The sequence below is a fragment of the Saccopteryx bilineata genome, chromosome 1 (genome assembly GCF_036850765.1).
Source record: "Saccopteryx bilineata isolate mSacBil1 chromosome 1, mSacBil1_pri_phased_curated, whole genome shotgun sequence".
NCBI classification, from domain to species: Eukaryota; Metazoa; Chordata; class Mammalia; order Chiroptera; family Emballonuridae; genus Saccopteryx; species Saccopteryx bilineata.
In genome coordinates this window covers 257,544,125-257,571,679 of record NC_089490.1, presented here as the reverse complement: position 1 = coordinate 257,571,679, position 27,555 = coordinate 257,544,125, and positions in this window count along the sequence as shown.

Genomic DNA, 27,555 nt, shown 5'->3' with positions numbered 1-27,555 from the left:
TGGAATTTAATCTAGCTATTAAAATGAATGAACTGCATTTTGTAGTTTGTCAAAATGGATAAATCTCAGCAGTAGAATATTGAATTTAAGAGGAACAAGTTGCAGAATGCTAAGTTTATTTTATTTGAAAATTTACAAATCAGTACTCCCTGTATGTGTGTGATGAGCAAAGACTAAAAATAGTGAAATGTGGAAGGGAAAGATATAGCAACAGTAAGTGATTATCTCTGAAGGAGGAGGTAGAACGTGGGGTAGAGTAAGTTTATAAAGGAGCTCTAACTTTTTCATAGTTGTAAAATATTCAATAATAAAAAAGGAGGACTTATGAATTGCTAAGAAAAAAAAAACCTTAAAACTCCAAAATATTTATGTGAAAACAACATGAATGAACAAGTCACAGGAAAGGAAGTACACACATAAAAAGATTTGTTAATGCTGTTTCTGTTGGTAGTATGTCTTTACCCTCAAGAAAAATACTGACTTTTAAATGAAATAATTATGTACAATACAGGGAATTTTATTCCCTTAATTCTGATATTGTGAGTATAAGAAGCTAATCACAGTCACTCAGTCTCATAATCATTTCTGCCTTTATTAAATGCTTTTCTGAAGGTTCTGCTCTAACCTCAGATCTTCTAAATGTCAGAGCCTCATGGAAAGCCTCAGAGGAAGGTACCAAGAGAGCTAGGTGCTCTTGACTCTGGACACCAGAAAGAGTAGATTCTTGAGTACAAGCTTCATAGCTGGTAATATTTTTAACACTTTCAGACTATATAAGCAGACTGAGTCAGAATTTCTGGATTCTAAGATTCCAAAGATTGTTTTCAATCCAAACATACTTCATGAAAGTCCATTGCTTAACCCAAGATCCTGGGAAATAAGAATTACACAGGACTGGACCCTGGTAGGTTTGCTCAGTGGATAGAGCATTGGCCTGGTGTATGATGTCCCAGGTTTGATTCCTGGTCAGGGCACATAAGAGAAGCGACCATCTGCTTCCCTCCCCCACTCTTCTCTCCCTCTTCTCTTCCCACAGCCAGTGAAAGTGACTCAATTGGTTTGAGCATTGGCCCCAGGTGCTGAGGATAATTTGGTTGGTGCGAGCACATCAGCCTTAGGTGCTAAAATTAGCTCAGTACTTGAGCATTGGCCGCAGATAGGCAGAAGATTGGCCCCAGATGGGGGTTGCCAGGTGGATTCTGGTTAGGGCACATGTGGAAGTCTGCCTCACTATCTCCCCTCCTTTCACCTAAAAAAAAAAAATTCAGCTCCCTTAGTAATTAAAGAAGACTGAAATGAGATACCAATCATATTTATTAAATTATTTCTTTAAAATTTTTAAAAGAAAAACACTGTTTTACATTGTCCAAATGTTAGGATAATGTTTTAAAATATTTACACAATGTATAGAATCTCAAACTTTTGGAGTGGAAGGTAAGGCTATCTAGTGCAAGAATTTCAAGTGATATTTGAGATTTGTTTTGTCTTTTTCTTTTCTTTACAGTAAAGACTATACTCATCATCACTCCTGAATCTCAGGAGCAAATTTCTCTTTTAAAGAACTTCAAACTTCCTGTAAACAAAGAAGACTTGTGAAAATAGCTAAGGATAGACCCTGCCCTAAATGTTTCCCAAATCACCAACTCTTAATCTTTAAATGTCTCTCAAATAAGACTTCTAGTACTTAAATATCCACCAAATCCTCAAACTTTTCCCAAAACATTCAAGACAATCATAATCCTGCAAATTAAATCCAGACTCTTGTGGAGACCCCTCCCACCCACCAAGAGCGTGAACCAGAGCTTGCACTTGCGTGCGCGCGCGCGCACACACACACACACACACACACACACACAGCCCCCACCACCAACCCCCAGCGTTTACTTGTGGTTTTTTGTTTTTAAGAACTAATCAGTCAAGACAGAGCTCCTCTTTTGTGAAAAAGCATGCCTCTGTACTGGGACATACTCTATACCCCCAGCGACTGTCATCAACACTTGGCTTTTTCCATTTGTTTTTAAAGAAAATGATGAGGGGCTTCAGTGAAATGGAGATGTTGAAGCAGCCAGAGGCATTTTTATTTTTGTTTTTGTGTTTTCACAAGGGAGCCCTAAATGTATTGAATTTCTGGCTCATCTCAGCTCCTAAAACTATTTCTTTGGGATTCCATTCTTTTTTGAGGTTCTTCACCCTCCCACTCCTCCCAGGTGGTTGAAAAGAGAGACAGCAAAGAAAAAGTTACACTTCCTTTGGAATCTAAATATTTGAGTTCATGAGTAAACGAAGACATGTTTGTGTGACAGTTCTCACCAATTCATGCGTCATAGTGATTTCAAACTAAAATAGAAGCGAGGTTGGCAGTTTTCAGGTTCAAAGATGTCTAAAAGAGAATGCCCAGACCCTATGCACTGACTTAACGAGGAGGAGTCAGGATACCAGGCTTAGTAACAAAGGAGTTAGCTGGAGCTAAGGCGACCTGAAGCTGAGCCAGGAATGCAAAGCAGATGATTTGCTTGGGCAAAACCTTTTCAGTTTAGGTAGGGACACAGATGGCAGTGATGGAATAATAAAAGCTAACTTTCCTAGAGGCTGTCCCCTATGCCAAATACTATTCTAAGCACTTTACATAAATTCACTCAGTTAGTCTTCTTAAAAACCTATGATGATGCTATCATCATCACTCTTATTTCATAGACAAAGAGACCAACTCCAGAGTAATTACATAACTTGTTCGAGACTACACAGCCAGGAAGCAGCATAGCTTGGCTCTCACCAGGCATTCTATTGTAGTTAGAAGCCATGTTATTGGCTCCTGGGCTGTAGTGCCAGGCACTTGATCAGAAACCAGGTGGGAAGAGGGAAAAGAGAGTTATATGGAATGTTCTTGGTGAGTGAGTCATCAGGTGTCCTTAAATTTAGAGTAAGGATTGAGCACTAAGGGCATGTACTCTGTGCCCTTGGCTGTAAGTAAGGAGCTGTCTGGGGCCACACAGCAAGTCAAGCTTGTTTTCTGCTCTGGTGAGGTGGAAGTTCCAGCTGAACTCTGGGGAAACATGACGGCCTATGAGTTCTAACTGTTCAATATTTAGCAACATTTTAAAAATAAACTTAAAAAAATTAAAACAGTTTTAGACTTACAGAAAATTACAAAGATAGAGCAGAAGGTTCCATATACTCTGCATTGGAGAATATATTCCATATATTCTCCTAGTACTGACATCTCATATTAGTATGGTACATTTATTACAATGAATGAACCAATTTTGATACATTATCATCGACTAAAGTTCACTCTTCATGCAGATGGTATTAGTTTTTACCTCATGTCCTTCTTCTATTCCAGAATTTAGTTGTCATTTCTCCTTAGGCTGCTCTTGGCTATGACAGTTTCTTAGACTTGACTTGGTTTTGATGATCTTGACAATTTTGAAGAATACAGGTTAGGTATTTTGTAGACTGTCCCTTAATTGAGATTTATGTGATATTTGCCTCATAATTAGACTGAGGTTTTATGCTTTTGGGAAGAAGACCATAGAGTTAAAGTGCTCTTTTCCTCACATTGTATCAAGGGTACATGCAATCAACAATGTTTATAATTGTTGATATTGACCTTGATCACCGGACTGAGACAGTGTTTGCCAGGTTGCCCCACTGTAAAATTACTCTTTTCCTTCCCCTTTCCACACTGTACTCTTTGGAAGGAAGTCATTATGCACAGCCCACACTTAATTTTGTTAGCCATTTGTTACATCTTTGGTAGCTTGAATTCAGCCAGGGTGGGAGTATTTACACCACGGAAATCAGTGAACTCTTGTAAATCTGGGCTCTTTTTGGAGAGCTGGGATACTAGGACACCACTGTATATGTGACTTGGGTTGTGTCTCCGGAGATGATGGGTGGGCAGGTGGAAAGGCATTTGAATGAAGGGGCTCACTGGGTGTAAGTGAAGAAGACAGGCAGGAAGGGGTGCTGCATTTGTGAGGCATGGATTGGGATTAAAGAAGCTCAGCATAGGCATACAACCTTCTGGGAACTCAGCTGGGAAGCTATTATCTAAACGTTTTTAATACAAACAAGGCTGGGAACTGATGGACCTACCTTTGTGTTTTCCTTTTCACAGTAGTACTAATGACCATTTTTTTTTGTTTTTCTTTTTTGAGTGCCTCTTATGTATAAGGTGATTATATATATATATATATATATATATATATATATATATATATATATATATAAAACCTAGTCACTGGCTCGAGCAAGGGGTTACTCAGTCTGCTGAAGGCCCGCAGTCAAGGCACATATGAGAAAGCACTCAATGAACAACGAAGGTGTCGCAATGAAAAACTGATGATTGATGCTTCTCATCTCTCTGTTCCTGTCTGTCTGTCCCTATCTATCCCTCTCTCTGACTCTCTCTCTGTCTCTGTGTAAAAAAAAAATATATATATACAACTGCTGTATAAGACACACCCAGTTTTAGACCCCAAATTTTCCGGAAAAGGGTGCAACTTAGTTGATGGGGCACCTTGAACTATCCCCAATAGTTCTTACAAATTTACAAGGTAAGTATTGTCATCTTCATGGGCAGATAAGAAAACTTAAGGGGTTAAGCGACTTACCCAAAAATACAACCAGCAAGTAACAAAACTAGGGTTTAAACTTCCTATTAACTCCAAAGCGTGTTTCCACCAGCCTAGCTCTTCTCTCTGTTTCATCCCTCCTTCCCCTAGGGGAGGTTTACTCATCAGGTCTGTTTCAAGAGGGTGATAAGGTGATTGACAGTGAGTTTCCAGGAGTCGAGTGGTGATGAGCATGCTGCCATTTGCTGTGCAGGACACTCCCTCCTGGTTCCTGACCACGGAGGTGAGAGAGCACCAGCACAGGCACCTCGCTATAGACCACCAGGTTTCACTCTGAGCCAGCTGAGGTACACTGACATTTTACTACCCAGTCTTCCAGATCAAAGTCTTCCTTCTTAATAATTTTCTTTATTTTTCCTGTGAATGTATCATTGAGAAAGCAGAGATTGTGACACCCTTCCACTTTGTGTCTCCCCTGAACTCCATGTCTGAGGTTTCTTTCTGGTTTAACTTGATGCAATGACTGCATTCTTTTCAAAGGCAATTTTTTAAGGAACAGATTTATAAAACAACAAAAAACCTTAGCACTAGAATTAATCATTAGAGTTTTGATTATCTCTACAAAACTGTACAATCTATATGCATCCTGAACAAATATATATAAAAATGCAAAATATCCCTTTAAAAAGTTGAGAACTTAAGAGTTCATGTCATATTTAAGGCAAATGGAATGTTACTTGATCTGTTTCCATTTGAGTGATTCAGGGAGTTTAAAGATATTTTAGGGTAAATAATTTCAAAGAAGCTTTAAAAGGATAGAGGCAACTGCCTGGATCACAAAGAATATTATATTGCTTTACAAAATTTGTTATTTTTAAACTAAGACTTCATTGGGCTTACTTATTCAACCCACGCCATATTTAGGAACTGTTCTTAAATGATGGTAATGCTATTTTTACTTTCTTCTGACATCACTGAGACCAGCTTTAATAAATAGTACAACTAAAGGTAGGGTGGTACAGGAGTTACATTCAAGAGAACTTTGTTTTACTTGGTCCACTTCCCTCTCTGCCTCACTCCTCCTTCCAACTCCCACCCCAGCTACCTCTGTTACAGAGATCTGGCCTGAGACGACTGGACTAGGGACAGATACCTGGTCCAGTAGGGAGTCAATTTATAGAGCAGGTGAGCCAATCCTTCATCCAGGAGCATTTACATTTGGAGACAGAGACTGAGTGGACTTGTTGATGGATTGTGATGGACCCAAAGTCCTATAGAGCCAGGGAGCTGAAGTCAGTTACATGCCTGTTGAAGTCATGAGGTGGTCAACCACAGGAAGCAGTGGAAGTTGCTCCTTGGAGAGAGGTGGGAGAACAGAGCCAGGGCACAGAGAACCAGGACATGAGAGAAGGAGGGAGACGCTGCAGCTTTTTATTGCCGGGTCGAGAGCCCTATGGCCAAATGCACTGGTTTTCTAATTCTGAACATGTGTGAGATGGCTTATTATTCATTTTATTATTTCTAGCTAGGGTTCTCTTATTTACAATCCAACTGATTCCAATTGAAGATAACTCTATTACCAGATGTCAAATTCAGGCTACAAAATAGTTTCCCACTGCTTCAGCATCATGCCAAGTCACCCAGACTCCAAAGATCCATGAGACAACACAGAGACGAAGCTAGGTGATAGGCAGGATATAGAAAATGGGTATATAAGGAGATTTCCATGCATAGAGCTTATAAATGCCCAACTCGACATTTTCTGATAGCATTTCTCCTTAGTCTTCTTCAGCTGCAACCTCTGTGGGTCAATGAGTATGTTCTTCTAAGATCAGGGCTCAATGTACTCTCTGCCAAGTCATGAGTGATATCATTCCAACAAGGCAGTCCCCATCTCTGCTCCTGACAGGTAATGGGAGAACTTTCTAGGGATGCCTGTCTGAGACAGAGGTTCATTCATTCAACAAGTACTTATTGACTACCTGCTATGGTGAAGCAATGTGCTGAGGACCCAGCAAGAACTAAACAGTAAATCTTTTACCTGTGTGGAATTATATCCTGTGGGGTGAGCAAGGGCACTAGTAATGAACACTATGAAGAGCATAAAATGGGCAGTCTTAGAGAAGAACTCGGGATGGTAGGCTGGATGAAGAACCTACCTGATGAACTTATCAATAAAGGCCTCTCCAAGGATGGAGAAGGAACCAACCATGAAAAAAAAATTAAAATAGGGGGAAAGGCATGCAAAAGGCCCTCTCATGGGACAGAGCTGGGAAAGGTCAAGGAATTGAAAGAATGTAGGGTGGTTGGAGCACAGTAATAAAGAGTGCAACCTATGATGAGCGAGGCAGGGACCAGATCACACAGGCAATGGTGGGACATCTGTATTTTAGATTACCATATTTCCCTGTGTATAAGACACACCTTAATTTTGGGATCCGAAATTTGAAAAAAAAAAAGTATTACATAAGTTATTAAACTCAAGTTTTATTCATCATAAAATTCATACAACTCCTCATCACTGTCAAAACTCCCATCCATTAGCTTGTCCTTATTTGTGTCTGATGATGAATCACTGTCTTCATATATGGCCTCATCCTCAGTTCCATCTATGGCATTTGAAATGCCACCCTCTTAAATGACTTGACAATGATCTCAATCTTGATATTATCCCAGGATCTTTTCACCCAGGTACAAACTTCTCCTATGGTTGGTTTCTTCACTCTTCCTGTCCCCAGAAGACTTCATCCATTGGTTCCATTTGTCTCTCATGGCAGCTTTGAAGGGTTTGTTAATGCCGACATCAAGTGGTTGGAGCTGGAATGTCAAGCTTCCAAGTATGATGGCAAGTTTTGTTTCATGCTCTGCAGCAATCTTCCTTGTGTTTTTTGTTATGTGTGCCCTGAACTGATCAAGCACTAATAGGGCAGGTTTGCATAAGAGCCAACCTGGTCTTCTTCTCCAAACTTTCTCAAACCAGATCTTCGTTTCATCCTGATCCATCCAACCCTTGTCATGAACATGGACAATCACTCCTTGAGGAACGTCTTCTTTTGGCATTGTTTTGGGTTTGAAAATCAGCATAGGAGGCAGCTTGGTTCCATCAGCACAACAAGCTAGAATAACTGTATAATAGCTCTTTTCATGTTCACTTGTCTTCACAGTTACAGTTTCACTCCCTTCTTATCAACAGTTCTGTTACTTGGGACATCAAATGAAGGGGGACTTCATCCCTATTTGCAGTCTGTCCCAACTCAAACTGATGTGTCTTCCGACATTGAATGACAAAACGATGAAACTCAAGGACCTTCTGCTCATAGCTTTCAGGCATCTTTTGGGCAAGTCTGGTGTGTGTACACATGCTTAGTCCATTCCGTTTCATGAACCTGAAGCACCAATTATGTCCTCCTTTGAATTCAGTAACTTCCTTTTCATCAGCAGTTCTTCTTGCCTCATGATGAACCATCTTTATGGACACAGGAATTCCAATTGCCCTTTGCTCTTCCATCCATATCTTCAGTTCCCTCTCTAAATCAGGCCATTTTGCTGACTTGCCTCTCATGGCTGTCTTCTGCCGTGGCGTTTTCAGTAGGGTTTCTTCTTTCCATAGCCAGCCTCGGATGGATTTCTCAGTTGGAGAAGGACCAAACTTATGTTCAGCAGCACGATTTCCATTCACTTTTAACTTGAATTCAACACTGTTGAAAAGATCTTTTCTGAGCCATTTCTGGACAGAAATGGAAAAACGTAACCTACTATAATATATCGGTAATAAGTGCGAAACAATGAGTGCGACGACAACAAGTGCAAACTGGTGGTAAATGCAAGTAAAAAAATCTACAACTGCCTGACCAGGCGGTGGTGCAGTGGATAGAGCATCAGACTGGGATGCAGAGGACCCAAGTGCTAGACCCCGAGGTTGCCAGCTTGAGCATGGGCTCATCTGGTTTGAGCAAAGCTCACCAGCTTGGACCCAAGGTCACTGGCTCGAGCAAGGGGTTACTCAGTCTGCTGAAGGCCCGCAGTCAAGGCACATATGAGAAAGCAATCAATGAACAACGAAGGTGTCGCAATGAAAAACTGATGATTGATGCTTCTCATCTCTCTGTTCCTGTCTGTCTGTCCCTATCTATCCCTCTCTCTGACTCTCTCTCTGTCTCTGTGTAAAAAAAAAAAAAAAAAGAACCGCTGTATAAGACACACCCAGTTTTAGACCCCAAATTTTCCGGAAAAGGGTGCAACTTAGACATGGGGAAATATGATAAGTACTTGTCAACCTTTTTATCATAGGATGATAAAAATTACCCTTTTGTTCTATATTCTTAGTTTTTCAAGGGCCTCAAATTTTTTTTGTTTGTTTGTTTATCCTAAGGAATCAGACATTACTGCTAATTATTTCTTATGCATCTTAGGGTTTGTATCTTAGACTATAACTTAGGTAGTATAATTCCAGCTTTTAAAGGCAAAGAAACATGTTTTAATAGGTGTACTGGATAAAAGTACACCTGTCTGCAAATTCTTTGATAATTTTCCTATTTCCCCTCCCTTTGAATCTGACCTGTGACTACTTTGACCACTAGCAAGCAACATGAGGGGTATGATGCAATTTCTGGGCTGAACCTTGAAGTGAGTTGAAAACTTCAGCTTGGAGCTTATGTGAGCTTTTTTATAAGGAGTTTTGGAGAGGCTATGAACTACATGGAGAAAGAGAGGGGCCCAGTCGAGCCCAGCCTCTAGCTATCCCCATCAAGGTGCCAGATATGTGAATGAAGCCATTTAAGAGTCTCCAGATCAGCCTGATCACCCACTGGATACTGCCTCAGTGCCCCAGTTAATGCCATCTGTAGGGTAGAAGGATTGCCCCCCAGGCCCTGCTTAAATTCCACACAATGTGAGATATAATAAATCTGTTTAAGTCAACGGTTGTTGTCTAAAGTTTGGGGTACTTTGTTACACAGAAACAGATAAAGTAGTTAGCATCTGCATTCTTTGTGTATGTGTGTGTGTGACAGAGACAGAGAGAGAGACAGAGAGAGAGGGGGACAGATAGGGACAGACAGGAAGGAAGAGAGATGAGAAGCATCAACTCTTCATTGCAGTACCTTAGGTGTTCAAGCATCTGCACTCTTAACATGAATGCCTAAATGCATAATTTACATTCAGCTTTTAAAAAAACTGAAACTAAGCCCATATATTTTCCTTATTAGTGGGAAGCTCAGACTGGGGACCACTGATCTGTAGTCTCTTCCATATGCACCCTCTTGGTGCCATGCCATCCCAGATAATTTCCCTCATCTTCTGATGTATTAGTCTTATCTGCATTATTTGTGCCTGAGTCTACAGATTGGACCTCCACAATCTCTTTTCTATTCCACTCCCTCCTTTCCTGTCCCACAGCTGCTGGTTCTGTTAGGCCTCTCAGTCATACACCGGGACAACTTCAACACCTTCTAACTGTGGGGGCACCACTCTGTTCTGTTCACTGCTGTGGTTCAGCACCTCATGTTTGGTATCACAAGGTACTTAAAAGATACTTGCTCAATGACCGAATGAGTGAAATTTCCACTCCTGTCATCAGCCTGCCTCCTGCATCCCTATCTTGCATACTCGTCAGGAAAATTGCTCGAAAACAGAGATCTAGTTATATCACCTAACATCCTCTGATGATTGGCCCCCACTGCCAAAAGACCAAACCCTCAACATCACCTTCACAGGCCTTTAGAATTGGATCCCAATCTGCCTTTTAGGCTCATCTCCCAAACACTGAGTCCATCCACTCTGAAATGCCATCTCCTGAGACACCATGCTCATGCTTTGCTCTCCCTCTGGCCACCTTCTAAGTCAGGCTAGATATTCCCTATATTCAAACCACATTTCAAATATCACCACTTTTGCATGTCCCCGATATCACCTTCTCCAGCTAGACGCTCATCATCTCTTTTGAGCTTAACATGGATTGTGGCCGTCCCATAGATTACGCATTAGCTTGCATATGTCTGTCTCTTTCAAGAGGTGGCACAGTCCCTGAGGGCACAGAGGTTGAACCATAGTCATCTTTGTGTCGCCAGTTTTGTTTGTTTGTTTTAAACTTCAAATTATTCAGTGCAAAACAGCTCAATTGTGATATAGCATGGCTGTGGAAACAGCACAGCTGTAGAATAGCCCTGGGGCCAGGTGGCCCTGGGGCCAGGTCCTTTTCTGACTAGACAGTTCAGCTCTGCTCCTGGATGGTCTGCTCTGCCGCATGCTTTGTGCTGTGCTGTGCTGCTCTACTCCTCTCCACGCTGCTCCTCACTGGCCTGCTGGCTCTGGCCTTGCGGGACATCTCTAGTGTATCAGCTTAGCCTTCAGTGGGAAAGGAAAGTGTGCTCCATGTCCCCAGTTCTTAACATGATGACATGTATGAAATTAGTAATGGGAGCTTAGGTCCTGGCCAGTTTGCTCAGTGGATAGAGCTTCCACCTGGCATATGGACATCCTAGGTTTAATTCCTGGTCAGGGTACATAGGAGAAACGATCACTGCTTTCCTCCCGTCCCCCCTTCTCTCCCTCTTCCCCTCCTGCAACCACTGGCTTGATTGGTTTGAGCATGGGCCCTGGGTGCTAAGGTGGTCTGAGCGCATTGGCCTCAGGTGCTAAAAATAGTTTGACTAATCAGCATTGGTCCCAGATAGAGTTTGCCGGGTGGATCTTGGTCGGGACACATGTGGGAGTCTGTTTCACTATCTCCCCTCCTCTTAATAATAATAATAATAATAATAATAATAATAATAATGGAAGCTTAAATCTACCGAGTGCTTGCAATGTGTCAAGTACTTTACACAATGAGCTTTTTAATCCTCAAAATAATCATAGGAGGTAGATCACATTGTGGTTCCTGTTTTAGAGTTGAGGAGCCCAAACCTTAGGGAAGTTAAGTGAATTGTCTGGCATTATGCAGGTAGTAAGCTACAGCAGAGCCCAGAATTGAATCCAGGCAGCCTGACTCCACAGCTAGGGAGCAGAACCATCCATCACACATGCTATGTCCCACAATAGCAACTGACTGCTTATTAGAATTCCCTGAGGAAAAGACGCCGCTGTCTGGGCCCCATCCCTCCACAACTAGATCACAGGACCACTGAAGCACTGAACTTGGGCATTTTCCAAAAGTCCCTCATGGTCGAGAACCTTGATGATAAGTCCCATCTGGAACATTTGTTAAATATATAGATTATCATGCCTATCTTCCAGAAAGTTCTGTTTCAGTAGATTAAAGTTGAAGCCTAGCAATTTGTGATTTAAGAAGCACTCTGGGGTAATTCTCATCTCAAGGGACATTTGGAAAATGCTGCTAGAGGGCAGGGTTTCAAAGATGTTTCAAAATAGGTCTTTAAACATGAACCCATCAATGACAGTATAAAGACACTGTGAAAGACTTTTGGGTCAGCCATCATGTGGATGAGCCTTGAGATTTTATAGGCAGTGTTTTTTGTTGGTTTTTTTTTTTTTTTTTTTTTTGTATTTTTCCGAAGCTGGGAGGCAGTCAGACTCCAGCATGTGCCTGACCGGGATCCACCCGGCATGCCCACCAGGGGGCGATGCTCTGCCGCTCTGGGGTGTCACTCTGTTGCATCCAGAGCCATCCTAGTGCCTGAGGCAGAGGCCACAGAGCCATCCTCAGCACCTGGGCCATCTTTGCTCCAAAGGAGCAAAGGAGGGGAGGGGAAGAGAGAGACAGAGAGGAAGGAGAGGGGGGAGGGGTGGAGAAGCAGATGGGCACTTCTCCTGTGTGCCCTGGCCGGGAATCGAACCCAGGACTCCTGCACGCCAGGCCGACGCTCTACCACTGAGTCAACCGGCCAGGGCTTATAGGCACTGTTTTTGAAGGGCACCGAGCTAGCATAGCTGATAGCACTTCACACGTACACATCTCTAGAACTGTCCACTTTCAGTGCCTAACATCAAAAAGCAGTATTTTGGCAGTACACAGAGTGGCAAAGAAGATAATGTAGTGAGACTCTCGTCATCACCTTGATTTTTTTAGATATAGATATAAAATGCCTGATGTAAGGCAGCCAGTGGGCCTGTCCCTGCTTCCAAAGAATTCACTCTGTTCTCTTTTGATAGTCTCCTGTCTGATCAGTGACTCTCTGGAATCTGGGCCACCTCATTTGGGCTAGTTCATGATTATTGTTTTGACTCATTTCAAGTTATGCTTTCTAATTGCAGCATTTACCAACCTTCCCAAGATGCAGAAGGAAATGCCTGCTTTTTCACATGCAATGCATAGTTTGACTCTTGCAGTCAAGAAAATAATCTCTCCTTTGCTGCTTTCTTCTCTTTCTCCCCAAGAAAAGATCTGAACTTATTAGTGTACAAATGTTCCAGTTCTAGAATTTACCCTGCCAGAATAATCTTCCTAATGGGAGAGCTAATGGGGCCTCCCACTGACAGAAGAGACCACCCCATCTGCAGCTCGGGAGGACAGACACTCCCAGCCCAGATGTAGAGAGATGCATCAGATCAGGGCCTGATGTATATTAATTGCTTATTTAATATTCAAGCATTTTTTTCAACAGATATTTCTATTGAACTCACTTGTGGTGTCACCATCTGGAAAATATCAAGCCTCACCCCACTGAAGTAAACCCCTATTGCGTATTTTCCCCTTTAATGCGAGCCCAGTGGGCATGGAGTGTGTATCTCTGTGTTTAGCACAGTTCCTCACCAGGGCAGCTCTCAAACACATAAAACTCTGTAAATAAATCAGGGCTGGATAGACCCATTAACAATCCATCCTAATTGATGCTAACGGAAAGTTTGAATGAGGCTCTAAAGAGTCTCCCTGACTTCTTGATGTGAAGTCTTTTTTACGATTTAAAGTGGTAAACTAGGGTTTTAAGAGAGAGTAAGCTGTCCAAAAACTCATTTCTTTCCCTACAACCAGTTTTTAAATTGGGCCAAATCTTCTTTCACGGTCTAGAATCAGACCTGTGTCTAAATCTACAAATAAAGGGTTTAGTTAACTCTCAAGGATACAGGCCAACAGGGCAAGCAGCATGCTACTGACAACACAACCAAGGAAACCTGAAGAACCATCCATGTTAGATGAGAGAGACAGACTAAGGTTAAAGTTTATATTTGGGCGGGGAAAGTACTCATATTTTGTTCATCAGGTTTGTTGTCTTTGTATTTTAAAAAGTGTTACTAAAATTAATTTCTATCCCCTGGGTGTTCATAACCAGCTCGTGTGGGGAAGTTTCTCAGATGTGGTCTAGTTGGAAGACGAAAAATGAGTCTTGATTTTTAAATTTGTTGCAGATAAGGCAAAAGTGGATAAAATTCATCTATTCAAAAAATTGATAAACCACTTGCTATGTGCCAGGTAACTTGGTTACTGGAGAGAATAGGAGAGCCCCGCCTTCCTCGCAGGGCACACGGAGTTCCCCTCAGGTGGAGATGACGTGGGGTGATGTCGTTCATCTTATAGCGTGCTACAGGCTATGCGCTAAAAAGCTAACTGTTCACTTGGTGGTAAACACATTTTCTTCTAGGCCTAATATGTATTGCACAGAGGTACAAAAAAAGTTATTCTAGATTTAAAAGGACAAAGTGAGACTGAGTTAGGAAGGAGGAAAGGAGACAAACCTGTTTTACTGGGTTCCACCGAGAGGAGAGGCAATGGCAAAGTCTTTCTGAAGCAGCTGACTCTGCCCGCAGACATTCCCTTCCACTCCACCAGCGTGGCCTGAATGTCACAGTAAACCAGCAAGTCAGTACAACCAACGGGCTGGCCTACTCAGAGCCCCGGCCAGGACAGGGGTCAGGAATGAAGTTGTTACCTTGTGTCTTTACACTTTTGCTTTTTTTTTTAATTTTTATTAATTTTAATGGGGTGACATCAATAAATCAGGGTACATATGTTCAAAGAAAACATGTCCAGGTTATCTTGTCATTTAATTATGTTGCATAACCATCACCCAAAGTCAGATTGTCCTCTGTCACCTTCTATCTAGTTTTATTTGTGACCCTCCCCCTCACCCCCCCTTTGTAACCACCACACTCTTGTCCATGATTCTTAGTTTCGTTTTTATGTCCCATCTATGTATGGAATCATACAGTTCTTGGTTTTTTCTGATTTACTTATTTCACTTTGTATAATGTTATCAAGATCCAACCATTTTGTTGTAAATGATCCGATGTCATCATTTCTTATAGCTGAGTAGTATTCCATAGTGTATATGTGCCACATCTTCTTTATCCAGTCATCTATTGAAGGGCTTTTTGCTTGTTTCCATGTCTTGGTCACTGTGAACAATGCTGCAATGAACATGGGGCTACATGTGTCTTTATGTATCAATGTTCCTGAGTTTTTGGGGTATATACCCAGTAGAGGGATTGCTGGGTCATAAGGTAGTTCTATTTTCAGTTTTTTGAGGAACCACCATACTTTCTTCCATAATGGTTGTACTACTTTACAGTCCCACCAACAGTGAATGAGGGTTCCTTTTTCTCCACAGCCTCTCCAACATTTGCTATTACCTGTCTTGTTGATAATAGCTAATCTAACAGGTGTGAGGTGGTATCTCATTATAGTTTTGATTTGCATTTCTCTAATAACTAATGAAGATGAGCATCTTTTCATATATCTGTTGGCCATTTCTATTTCTTCCGGGTAGAAGTGTTTGTTCATGTCCTTTTCCCATTTTTTTTATTGGATTGTTTGTTTGTTTGTTGTTGAGTTTTATGAGTTCTTTGTATATTTTGGATATTAGGCCCTTATCTGAGCTGTTGTTTGAAAATATCATTTCCCATTTAGTTGGCTGTCTGTTTATTTTGTTGTCAGTTTCTCTTGCTGAGCAAAAACTTCTTAGTGTGATGTAGTCCCATTCATTTATCTTTGCCTTCACTTCTCTTTCCTTTGGAGTCAAATTCATAAAATGCTCTTTAAAACCCAGGTCCATGAGTTTAGTACCTATGTCTTCTTCTATGTATCAATATTTTATTGTTTCAGGTCTTATATTTAGGTCTTTGATCTATTTTGAATTAATTTTAGTACAAGGGGACAAACTGTAGTTGAGTTTCATTCTTTTGCATGTGGCTTTCCAGTTTTCTCAGCACCATTTGTTGAAGAGGCTTTCTTTTCTCCATTGTGTGTTGTTGGTCCCTTTATCAAAAATTATTTGACCATATATATGTGGTTTGATTTCTGGACTTTCTATTCTGTTTCATTGTTCTGAGTGTCTATTTTTCTGCCAATACCATGCTGTTTTGATTGTCGTGGCTCTATAATATAGTTTGAAGTCAGGTATTGTAATGCCCTCAGCTTCATTCTTTTTCCTTAGGATTGCTTTGGCTATTCAGGGTTTTTTATAGTTCCATATAAATCTGATGATTTTTTTGTTCCATTTCTTTAAAAAATGTCATTGGAATTTATATGGGAATTGCATTAAATTTGTATATTGCTTTGGGGAATATGACCATTTTGATTATATTTATTCTTCCTATCCAAGAACAAGGAATATTTTTCCATCCCATTGTATCTTTTTCGATTTTCCTTAACAATGCTTTGTAGTTTTTGTTATATAGGTCCTTTACATTCTTTGTTATGTTTATTTCTAGGTATTTTATTTTTTTTGTTGCAATTGTGAAGGGGATTATTTTTTTGAGTTCGTTCTCAAATGTTTCATTGTTGGCATATAGAAAGGCTATGGACTTTCGTATGTTAATTTTGTATCCTGCGACCTTACTGTATTGACTTATTGTTTCTAGTAATTTTTTTGTGGAGTCTTTGGGGTTTTCAATGTATAGGATCATATCATCTGCAAAAAGTGATACCTTTACTTCTTCTTTTCTGATATGGATGCCTTTTATTTCTTTATCTTGTCTGATTGCTCTGGCTAGAACTTCTAGCACCACGTTAAATAAGAGTGGAGAGAGTAGACAACCTTGTCTTGTTCCTGATTTAAGGGGGGAAGTCCTCAGTTTTATGCCATTTAATATGATGTTAGCTGATGGTCTATCATATATGGCCTTTATCATGTTGAGATATTTTCCTTCTATACCCATTTTGTTGAGTGTCTTAAACATAAAGTTGTGTTGTATTCTATCAAGTGCCTTTTCTGCATCTATTAATAAGATCATGTGGTTTTTGTTCTTTGTTTTGTTGATATGGTGTATTATGTTAACCGTTTTACGTATGTTGAACCATCCTTGAGATTCTGGGATGAATCCCACTTGATCATGATATATTATTATTTTTAATATGTTGTATTCAATTTGCTAGTATTTTGTTTAGTATTTTAGCATCTGTATTCATTAGATATGTTGGTCTGTAGTTTTCTTTTTTTGTGCCATCCTTGCCAGGTTTTGGTATGAGGGTTATGTTGGCCTCATAAAATGTGTTGGAAGTATTGCTTCTTCAATTTTTTGAAAGACTTTGAGTAGAATAGGAACCAACTCTTCTTTGAATGTTTAATAGAATTCAGTAGTATAACCGTTTGGGCCTGGACTTTTATTTTTGGGGAGGTTTTTAATAGTTTTTTCTATTTCCTCCATGCTAATTGGTCTGTTTAGGCTTTCTGCTTCTTCATGACTCAATCTAGGAAGGTTGTATTGTTCTAGAAATTTATCCATTTCTTCTAGATTGTTGAATTTGGTGGCATATAGTTTTTTGTAGTATTCTATAATAATTCTTTGTATATCTATGATGTCTGTGGTGATTTCTCCTCTTTCATTTTGGATTTTGTTTATATGAATCCTTTCTCTTTTTTCCTTGGTGAGTTTCACCAAGGGTTTGTCAATTTTGTTGATCTTTTCAAAGAACCAGCTCCTTGTTTTATTAATTTTTTCTATAGTTTTTCTGTTCTCTATTTCATTTATTTCTGCTCTTTTATTATTTCCTTTCTTTGGCTGGTTTTGGGTTGTCTTTGTTCTTCTTTTTCTAGTTCCTTAAGGTTTACTTGGGCTCTCTTTTGTTTGTTCATATAGGCCTGAAGTGATATGAACTTCCCTCTTATCACTGCTTTTGCTGCATCCCAGAGATTCTGATATGTTGTATTGTCATTTTCATTTGTCTGTATATATCTTTTGATCTCTGCGCTTATTTCTTCTTTGACCCATTCATTTTTTAAAAGTATGTTGTTTAGTTTCCACATTTTTGTGGGTTTTTCCCCTTGTTTTTGCAATTGAATTCTAGTTTAAAGGCTTTATGATCAGAAAATATGCTTGGTACAACTTCGATTTTTCTGAATTTGCTGATGTTGTTTTTGTGGCCCAACATATGGTCAATTTTTGAGAATGTTCCATGTACACTAGAGAAAAATGTATACTCTGTCGCTTTGGGATGAAATGTCCTCTAGATGTCTATCATATCCAGGTGCTCTAGTGTTTCGTTTAAGGCCAATATATCTTTATTGATTTTATGTTTGGATGAACAATCTAGAGCCGTCAGCGGTGTATTGAGGTCTCCAAGTATGATTGTATTTTTGTCAGTTTTTGTTTTAAGGTCAATAAATAGCTGTCTTATATATTTGGTGCTCCTTGGTTTGGTGCATATATATTAAGAATTGTTATGTCTTCTTGATTCAGTGTTCCCTTAATCATTATGAAATGACCATTTTTGTCTCTGAGTACTTTTGCTGTCTTGTAGTCAGCATTACTAGATATGAATATTGCTACACCTGCCTTTTTTTGGATGTTATTTGCTTGGAGTATTGTTTTCCAGCCTTTCACTTTGAATTTGTTTTTATCCTTGTTGCTTAGATGTGTTTCTTATAGGCAGCATACAGTTGGATTTTCATTTTAATCCATTCTGCTACTCTGTGTCTTTTTATTGGTGAGTTTAATCCATTTACATTTAGTGTAATTATTGACACTTATGGGTTCCCTATTGCCATTTTATAAATTGCTTTCTGTTAGTTTTGTATCTAGTTTGATTCTTCTCTTTTGTTTTTCTATCATTTGTTTTTGTTTGGTTGTATTCTATACTTCTTTCTTCTGTTGCTACCTTTCTTAAGTCATGTGCTTCTGGGGTGGTTTTTTCAAGGGTGGTTACCATTAAGTAATGAAAAAAGTATCTACAATGTTCATTGTAGTACACTATCTTATGAGTGCTTCTGCACTCCATTGTCCTTTGCTACAGTTAATCTCTGTCCTTCCCCCCCCCCCCATCTTTTTTTGTTGTTGTCAAGTTTAAATTTGGTTTTATTGTGTTCTTGGTGGAGCTTTTACTTGTGGTTTTGTTTTGTTTTGTTCTCTGTATCTGGTTGGAAAACCCCCTTTAGTATTTCCTGGAGTGGGGGTTTTCTGATGATAAATTCCTTCATCTTTTCTGTATCTGTGAATGTTTTTATTTCTCCTTCGTATTTGAAGGATAGCTTTGATGGGTATAGTATTCTTGGCTAAAAGTTCCTCTCTTTTAGGACTTTAAATATTGGGTCCACTCTCTTCTAGCTTGTAGAGTTTCTGCTGAGAACTCCGATGATAATCTAATAGGCCTTCCTTTATGTTTTTTTTTTTAAATTTAAATTGTTTTTTGTTTGTTTGTTTGTATTTTTCTGAAGCTGGAAACGGGGAGAGACAGTCAGACAGACTCCCGCATGCACCCAACCAGGATCCACCCGGCACGCCCACCAGGGGGCGACGCTCTGCCCACCAGGGGGTGATGCTCTGCCCCTCCGGGGCATCGCTCTGTTGGGACCAGAGCCACTCCAGCGCCTGGGGCAGAGGCCAAGGAGCAATCCCCAGCGCCCAGGCCATCTTTGCTCCAATGGAGCCTCGCTGCGTGAGGGGAAGAGAGAGACAGAGGGGAAGGAGGGGGCAGGGGTGGAGAAGCAGATGGGTGCTTCTCCTGTGTGCCCTGGCCGGGAATTGAACCCGGGACTTCTGCACGCCAGGCCGACGCTCTACCACTGAGCCAACCGGCCAGTGCCTGCCTTCCTTTATGTTTTGTATTCTTCTTTTCCCTGGCTGCCTTGAGAATTTTTTCTTTGTCGTTGGTTTGTGCCAATTTCATTATGATGTGCCTTGGAGTAGGTTTGTTGGAGTTAATAAAACTTGGTGTTCTGTTTGCTTCTTGAATACGAGGCTTCAGTTCTTTCCACAGACTTGGGAAGTTCTCATTTATTATTTGTTTGAATATGTTCTCCATTCCATTTTCTCTCTCTTCTCCCTCTGATATACCTATTGTTCTTATGTTAGTCTTTTTGATAGAGTCAGACCATTCCTGTAGGGCTTTCTCATTTTTTTTTTAAATTTTTGAGTCTCTCTCTTCTCTCTGTTGTGCCTCAAGGTGCTTGTCTTCTATGTCACTAGTCCTACCTTCTATCTGGCCTGTTCTATTAGCTAAGCTTGTTATCTCATTTTTCAGTTCATGAATTGAGTTTTTCATCTCTGTTTGATTTGTTTTTATAGTTTCAGTTTCCTTGGTAATATATTCTTTGTGTTCGCTGAGTTGTTTTCTGAGCTCCCTAAATTGCCTTTATGTGTTTTCTTGTATTCTCTGAGTATTTTAAGGATTTCTATTTTAAATTCTCTGTCATTTTGCTCCAAAGTTTCAAATATATTAAAATTTTACTCCATAGATTTTTTCCTCATCTATCTGTGCTACATCTCTGTCTTTTGTATCCATGATGTTCGATTTCCTTTTCCTTAATGGCATCTGAGGGTGGTTTTGTTGATAGCACTTCATGTTCAGTGTGTGGGACTTCCAAATGCTTCAAGGATACATTTTTCTGTCTCTGGTTAAAGAACTTGTTGAAATTTGGGGGAGATTTATTGGTAGCACTCCTCACGGCGCCATTTCTCTGACGTCACTCCCCCTTACACTTTCATTTTCTCCTTACCTTCCCTGCTTTTGCACTCCCCTTGAGAGGCTGGCTCTGCATTGTCACATGCTCATTATTTCTCTCATTGGCATCAGCATGGTGCAGATTTCTTCAAGCCTTTGGCCGTTCATCTGGTACAGCACTTGCCAGCAATTTACCATACAGCATGAGATCATGTCAAATACCATATTGTTGATATGAGGACTGAGACAGTGTTAGAATCCAGATGTGATATTATGTATATCACCCATTTTTCATATATAAATTTGGTGACCGGCCACAAAAGACCCCAAATAAAAACAGCAATCTTGAGAAAGAAGAACAAAGATAGAGAAATCATGCTACCTGATATTAAACCAAACTGGTACTAGCATAAGAACAGATATGTAGATCAATGGAATAGAATACAGAGCCCAGAAATTAACCTACACCTTTATGATCAATTAATATATGCCAAAGGAGGCAAAAACATATAATGGGGTAAAGATAGTCTATTCAATAAATGGTATTGAGAAAATTGGACAGGTATGTGAAAAAAATGAAGCTAGACCACCTTCTTACACAATATACAAGAATAAACTCAAAATGGATTGAAGGCATAAATGTTAGACTTAAAACCATAACAATTCTAGAGGAAAATATAGGCAGTAAAATCTTGGAGATTTCTCATAGCATTTTTTTTCTTATATAGCTCCTCAGGCAAGGGAACAAAAAGTAAACAAATGGGACTACATCAAACTAAAAAGTTTTTGCACAGCCAAGGAAACCATCAATAACATGAAAAGACCACTCACTAAATTGAAGAATATATTTGCCAATGATATAGCTGATAAGGGGTTAATATCCAAAATTTATAAAGAATCTATAAAACACCAAAAACCAAAATCCAATTAAAAAATGGGCAAATGACCTGAGTAGACAGTTCTCTAAAGAAGACGTACTGATGGCCAATAGACATATGAAAAGATGCTCAATATCACTAATCATCAGACAAATGCAAATTAGAACCACAATGAAATGTTACCTCACACCTGTCAGAATGGCGCTCATCAATAAAGCAACAAGTAAGTGTTGGTGAGAATGGGGAGGAAAGGGAACTTTTATGCATTGTCAGTGGAATGCAGACTGGTGCAGCCACTGTGGAAAGCAGTATGGAATAACCTCAAAAAATTAAAAATGAAACTCTCTTATGACCCAGTGATTCTACTTCTTGGAATTTTACTGAAGAAACCCAAAATACTAATTTGAAAGAATTTATGCACTCCTATTTTTTGCAGCATTATTTATAATAGCCAAGATTTGGAAGCAACCCAAGTATCCATCAGGAGATAAGTAGATAAAAAAGCTGTGGTATAAAAGTATATAACAGAATACTACTTAGTAAAAAGACCATAAGAAAAGACGCAACTCTAACCCTTTGTGACAGCATGGATGAACCTGGAAAGTTGTGAAATAAGCCAGTAAGACAAGTACCATATGATTTTACTCATAGGTAGAATCTAATGAACAAAATGAACTAACAAGTAAAATAGAGACAGACTCATAGAGAGAGAGAGCAGGCTGACAGCTGTTGGAGGGGCATCTGGGGTAGGGGAGAGGGACTGAGCAAAAAAGAAGAAAAAAAGAAGACTCATGGACACAGACAACAGTGTGGTGACTGCAGGGGGGTTTGGGGAGAGGTGGAGGAAGGCATAGGGGGGATAAATGCTGATAGACAGAATTGACTTGGCAAAATAAACACACAATACAGTGTACAGATGTTATGTTGTAGAATTGTGCACCTGAAATCTATATAATTCTGTTAACCAGTAAATGTCACCAAATAAATTCAATGAAAAGAAAAAAAAATTGGTGGCTGAATTCTGATGGTTTGCCTGCTTTTTCTAAGATAGACATAAATGAAAAAGTCAGTGGTAGAGCATCAGCCAGGCATGTGGATGTCCCGGGTTCAATTCCCAGTCAGGGCACATAGGAGAACAGCCCATCTGCTTCTTTACCCCTCTCCCTCTCACTTCTCTCTCTCTTCCCCCCATGCAGCCATGGCTTGATTGGAACAAAGTTATCACCAGGTGCTGAGGATGGCTTCATGGTCTCTCCCTCAGGTGCTAAGAAGAGCTCAGAACGGAGCAACAGAGCAATACTCCAGATGGGCAGAGGATCACCCCCTAGTGGGCTTGCTGGGTGGATTCCAGTTGGGCCTATGGGGGAGTTTGTCTCTGTCTTCACTCCTTCCACTAAAAAAGAAAAGAAAAGAAAAGAAAGAGTATTATCCTATCACAGATTTTAGAAATTTCCTACTATGTAAAATAATATTTCTTAAAAGAGAAGTGACCCAACTGAGATTATCATATGCATTTTTCCTTTCTTCAAGGACCTGGCAGATGAGAGAGAAAGAAAATGAGAATATGTGTGTAGGGTGACTGTTAAGTCATCAGGTCATGACCTCACTATGGAAAATCCTGAAACAGAAGTCTGTACATTAGAGGGTCCAAGAAGGCGTTACTACGGCTATCAGAGAGAGATCAGGGAAGAATCAAAGATGAGGCTTTTGTATATTAACTTTGTGTCCTGCAGCCCTGCTATGCTCATTTAATAATTTTAGGAATATTTTTATCAATTTTGGGGGGCTTTCTACATAGATAATCATGTCACATTATCTGTAAACTAAGACAGTTTTATTGCTTCCTTCCCAATCTGTACACCTTTCCTTTCTTTCTTGTCTTTTTCCATTAGCTAGGACTCCCAGTACAATGTTGAAAAGGAGTGGCTAGAGGGGACATCCTTGCCTTGTTCCTGACCTTAGTGGCAAAACTTTTAATTTCTTACCATTATAAATGATGCTAGCTGGAGGTTTTTTGTAGACCTTTTAAAATCATGTTTAGGAACATTCCTTCCATTCCTAGTTTACTGAATGATTTTTATCATTAACGGGGGTTGGATTTTGTCAAAAATATTTATTTTGGTACCTATTGACATGATTATGTGATTTTTCTTCTTTAGCTTGTTGATGTGGTGAAATATATTGACTGATGTTTGCATGCTGAATAAACCTGGCATACCTGGAATAAATCCCACTTGATCATGGTGTATAATTCCTTTTATACACTGTTGAATTTGATTTGCTAATATTTTGTTGAGGATCTTCTGCATCTATGTCCATGACAGATGTTAGCCTGTGTTTTTCTTTCCTGTTATGTCTTTGTCTGGTTTTGGTATTAGGATAATGTTGACCTCATAGAATGAGTTAGGAAGTATTTTCACTGCTTCTATCTTCTGGAAGAGACTGTAGATAATCAGTATAATTTCATCCTTAAATGTTTGGTGGAATTCACCAGTGAAACATCTGAGCCTGGTGCTTTCTTTTTTGAATGTTATTATTTAGTGAATTTCTTTAATAGATAAAGGTTTATTTAGATTATCTGTTTCTCTTTTTATGACTTTTGGTAGTTTGTACCTTTCAAGGAATTGGTCCATTTCACTTACTGGTAAGTTATTAAATTTATGGGCATGGAATTGTAGTATTCCCTGATTATCCTTTAAATGTTCAGGGGGTCAGCCATAACCATGCCTCTTTCATCCTTAATAATTTTTTTGTCTTTTCTCTTCTTTTCTCGGTTTGTCTGGCTAGAGGTTTATCAATATTACTGATTTCCCCCCAAAGAACCAGCTTTGGTTTTGTTGATTTTATGAATTGATTTTGTTTCATATTTAATTTATATAATCTCTAATTTTTCTTTTTTCCCCTTCTTCTTGCTTTAGGCTTAAATTGTTCTTCTTATCTAGTTTTCTAAAAAATGAGGCTTTGGGACACTTAAGCTGGGTATGGTAGTCTGAATCCTCTGACACTAAAATGAAATTAACACATTTGTTAGAGAAAATTTCTGTGTGAGGAAGTGGGGAGGAGGGCAGGATGGCTAGGGGAAGCTATTAGACCACTGTGCAAGTCTGACCTGTGGTGAAGAAGAAAGGGAAAGAAGGTTGGGTTCAGTCTAGCAAGGTTCAGCAAAGCTGTCAGGGAGTCTTCAAGCCAATGTTGGCTGTCCGAAAGTTCTGTGTCTCCTAGAAAAGGACCTGCCTTAATTTTCTACTAGCCTTTTTCAATAGCAGCAGCATCCTGTGGGCAGCAGTGGGTTTTCAGAGCACGCCATCCAGAGTTCTGGTCAGCTATGTATACCTCAGTAGGAGGTCTGAGACATGCATTTTCATGGCAACCTCGCCAGGTAGAAAGGGGAAGATAAGACAACAGAGGCCCCCAAAGCATAAATAAATTCGGTACATTTGAAATAAGTAAATCTATTGGCTAGGGATTTCGTTAAATGGCATGAGGGACAAGAGCTTAGTGTAAAATAGGTTTGAGGGGACAGCCAGGGTTGGGAACCAGTGATGGGCCTTGTGAACCATGGTGAAGTTTTGGATTGTATCCTGAAAGCAAAGACGAGCTGTTGAGAGATTTTAAGCAATAGAGTGACAAGACTAGATGAGCTCAGACATGGGAAGAGGAGTCTGGTGGCAGAGTAAAGACTGAGCGGGGGCAGAGTGGAGGTGGGGAGATGACAGAGGACAGGAGGCCTTGGTCTAATGAGAAGCGATGAAGGTCTAAACCAGGGAAGAGGTGGGGCAGAGAGCCCAGACCCAGTTCTTCAGGAGGCAGGGCCGACACGACTCAGGGTGGAGGGCAGAAAAAGTGTAAAATGAACCCCAGGCTTTTGACTTAGGGAACTCAGGAAATTCACAAAAAAAAGGGAATTTCAAGAGGGGACTTAAGTATGCAGGGGGAAATCAAGAGTTTGGGCATTTTGGGACAGGTGGCTTCTGAGGTTTGTCTGTCTAGCTGGCATTTGTTTACATGGGTCTGGGACTCAGCATGGTTGCTTGGACCAAAGACAGGAGTTTGAAAGTCACAGATGTTTAGGTGTATTTTGAGGCCTTGAGTATGACTGAGATCACCCAGTCACAGGATGTAGTCTTATAAGAAATATGTGAAGCCAAGTCCTGAACTCCAGGAACTTAGCAGTAGAGATGGGAGGCAGAGAAGCCAGGAGGAGACTGAGGAATGGGGAACCTGAACCTTTCATAATGGGCTATTGGCAAAGCTGCCTGCCCTTTGCTTCACAGCATGTCACTCCTCAATATTTCAAGGATGCATGCTATACAAACATCCTTGAAAGAATAACCCAGGACAAAGGAACAGTTAGTAGTACCTTATTCACAACACATACAGAGAAGTGAGACACTCAGGAGAAACTGTCTCCCAACAATAGCCAAAATTTAAATTAGGCCATCCTATGGCTCCACAAACCTATGAACAACAAAGTCAAGTTTCTTTCTTTCTTTTTTTTTTTAATTTTTCTGAAGTGAGAAGTGGGGAAGCAGACTACTACAGACTCCTGCATGCGCCCAATCAGGATTCTCCCAGCATGCCCACTAGGGGGTGTTGTTCTGTTGCAAATGGAGCCATTCTAGCGCCTGAGGCAGAAGCCATAGAACCATCTTCAGCGCCTGGGCCAACTTTGCTCCAATGGAGCCTTGACTGCAGGAGGGGAAGAGAGAGATAGAGAGAAAGGAGAGGGGGAAGGGTGGCGAAGCAGATGGGCACTTCTCCTGTGTGTTCTGGCTGGGAATCAAATCCGGGACATCCACATGCTGGGCCAACACTCTACTGCTAAGCCAACTGGCCAGGGCCCAAATTCAAGTTTCTTAAACTGACAGTGTCCACCCCCGCCAGCCTCAATCCTCACACTCCTTGCCTCACAACAGAGCCAGAAATAACTTGCAGCCCTTCCAACAATCTGTGTGAATTCTTCCCTCCAGGTCTTTGTTTGAGTCATCACTTCACTTAAATTTCCCCCTTCCTTCTTTAGAAATCATTCATCTTATGCTCTGTGAAGTACCTTCTATGGCAAAGAGATATTCTGGGTGCTGCTGGCTTAATGTCTGTCTGTGGGCACATGGGGTCAGCAATCCTTACTCGTTACTGGATAAATATTTACCACTTGCACCCTTTTTCTTTCCCTAAATGGAACTTCCCTTTATGGAATGAAGTCACAGCACATTCCAATAAATGAGTCTCCAGGATTTAGCAACTTCTGTAGCAGGGTCAGGTAAATACTTAATTTCTATTCCTACTCCAATTCCAGTTTGCCTCTCAGCTGTGCTGTCTCCCCAGCAGGGCTAGAATTGAGCAGCTCCAGTCAGGGTCTGTGTCTGATTGTTCTCATGACGCCAATGTCAAAATCAAATGCGTATTATAGCCCTGCATACCACAGCATATAAGTCCCTGACTGGAGCCCTACTGTGTGCCTGGAAAGAGCAGGAGAAAGGTTTAGAATGGTGGCTCACTGCCTCCTTGAACAACAACATCCACTTCCATTTCTCCTCCAGGAGTTGAACAGAATATCTCAGGAACAGGTTAGCTTTGGGCAAAACAGCTTTGAGAAAAGTTGTGAGAAAACTATTAATTTCCTCCTGAGTGAACTCTTGTGTTCATCTGACTATATTTTGAGAACGTGTAGTTTTAAAGGAATTCTTAGGAATGGTGCCCAAGCAACACTGACTTCACAGTTAACTCCTTTCTTTTACTGCCCATTTTTTTAGTGTTTTTTTTTTTTTGTCTTTTGTTCTTCTGTAACATAAAGTGAATAGCATGAGTCACCAAACTGGCTCTGGGTAAAGAGAATTAATGAGGAATGATAACATTACGCCTGTAATGCACCTGATAAAACTTAAATGAAAAATGCTGCATGAGATCATGCCCAGGTGGGTGAGCTAAAAAGGTAGGATTTTCCCGCTTAGCATTTTTTCAGTTGTGCAAGTGTCACCTTCTGGGGTGTTGGCCCAGCTAAAGAAGACTCTTTTTACTAAGGTCCCTGATGAGATTTATAGAACTGGACTCCTGGCAACCATATTTATGGGACATAATTCTGACTTCCATCTCCCACCCTACAGACTTCATTTCCTCCTGTATCCCAAGCTCCTACAACAGTGCCTGGAACATAGAAAGTGTTCAATAAATATTCGTTGAATTGATGATCCTGGGATGGAGACTAATAGAGGAATTCCTCCTGTGCTTGAGGCCGAACTGTAACTTGTGAACTCCGGAGCTGTGGACAGCCTCAGCCCATCCTGGAGACTTAGGAACAGGGGACCGTGAAGACCAAGGCTTTCAGAGA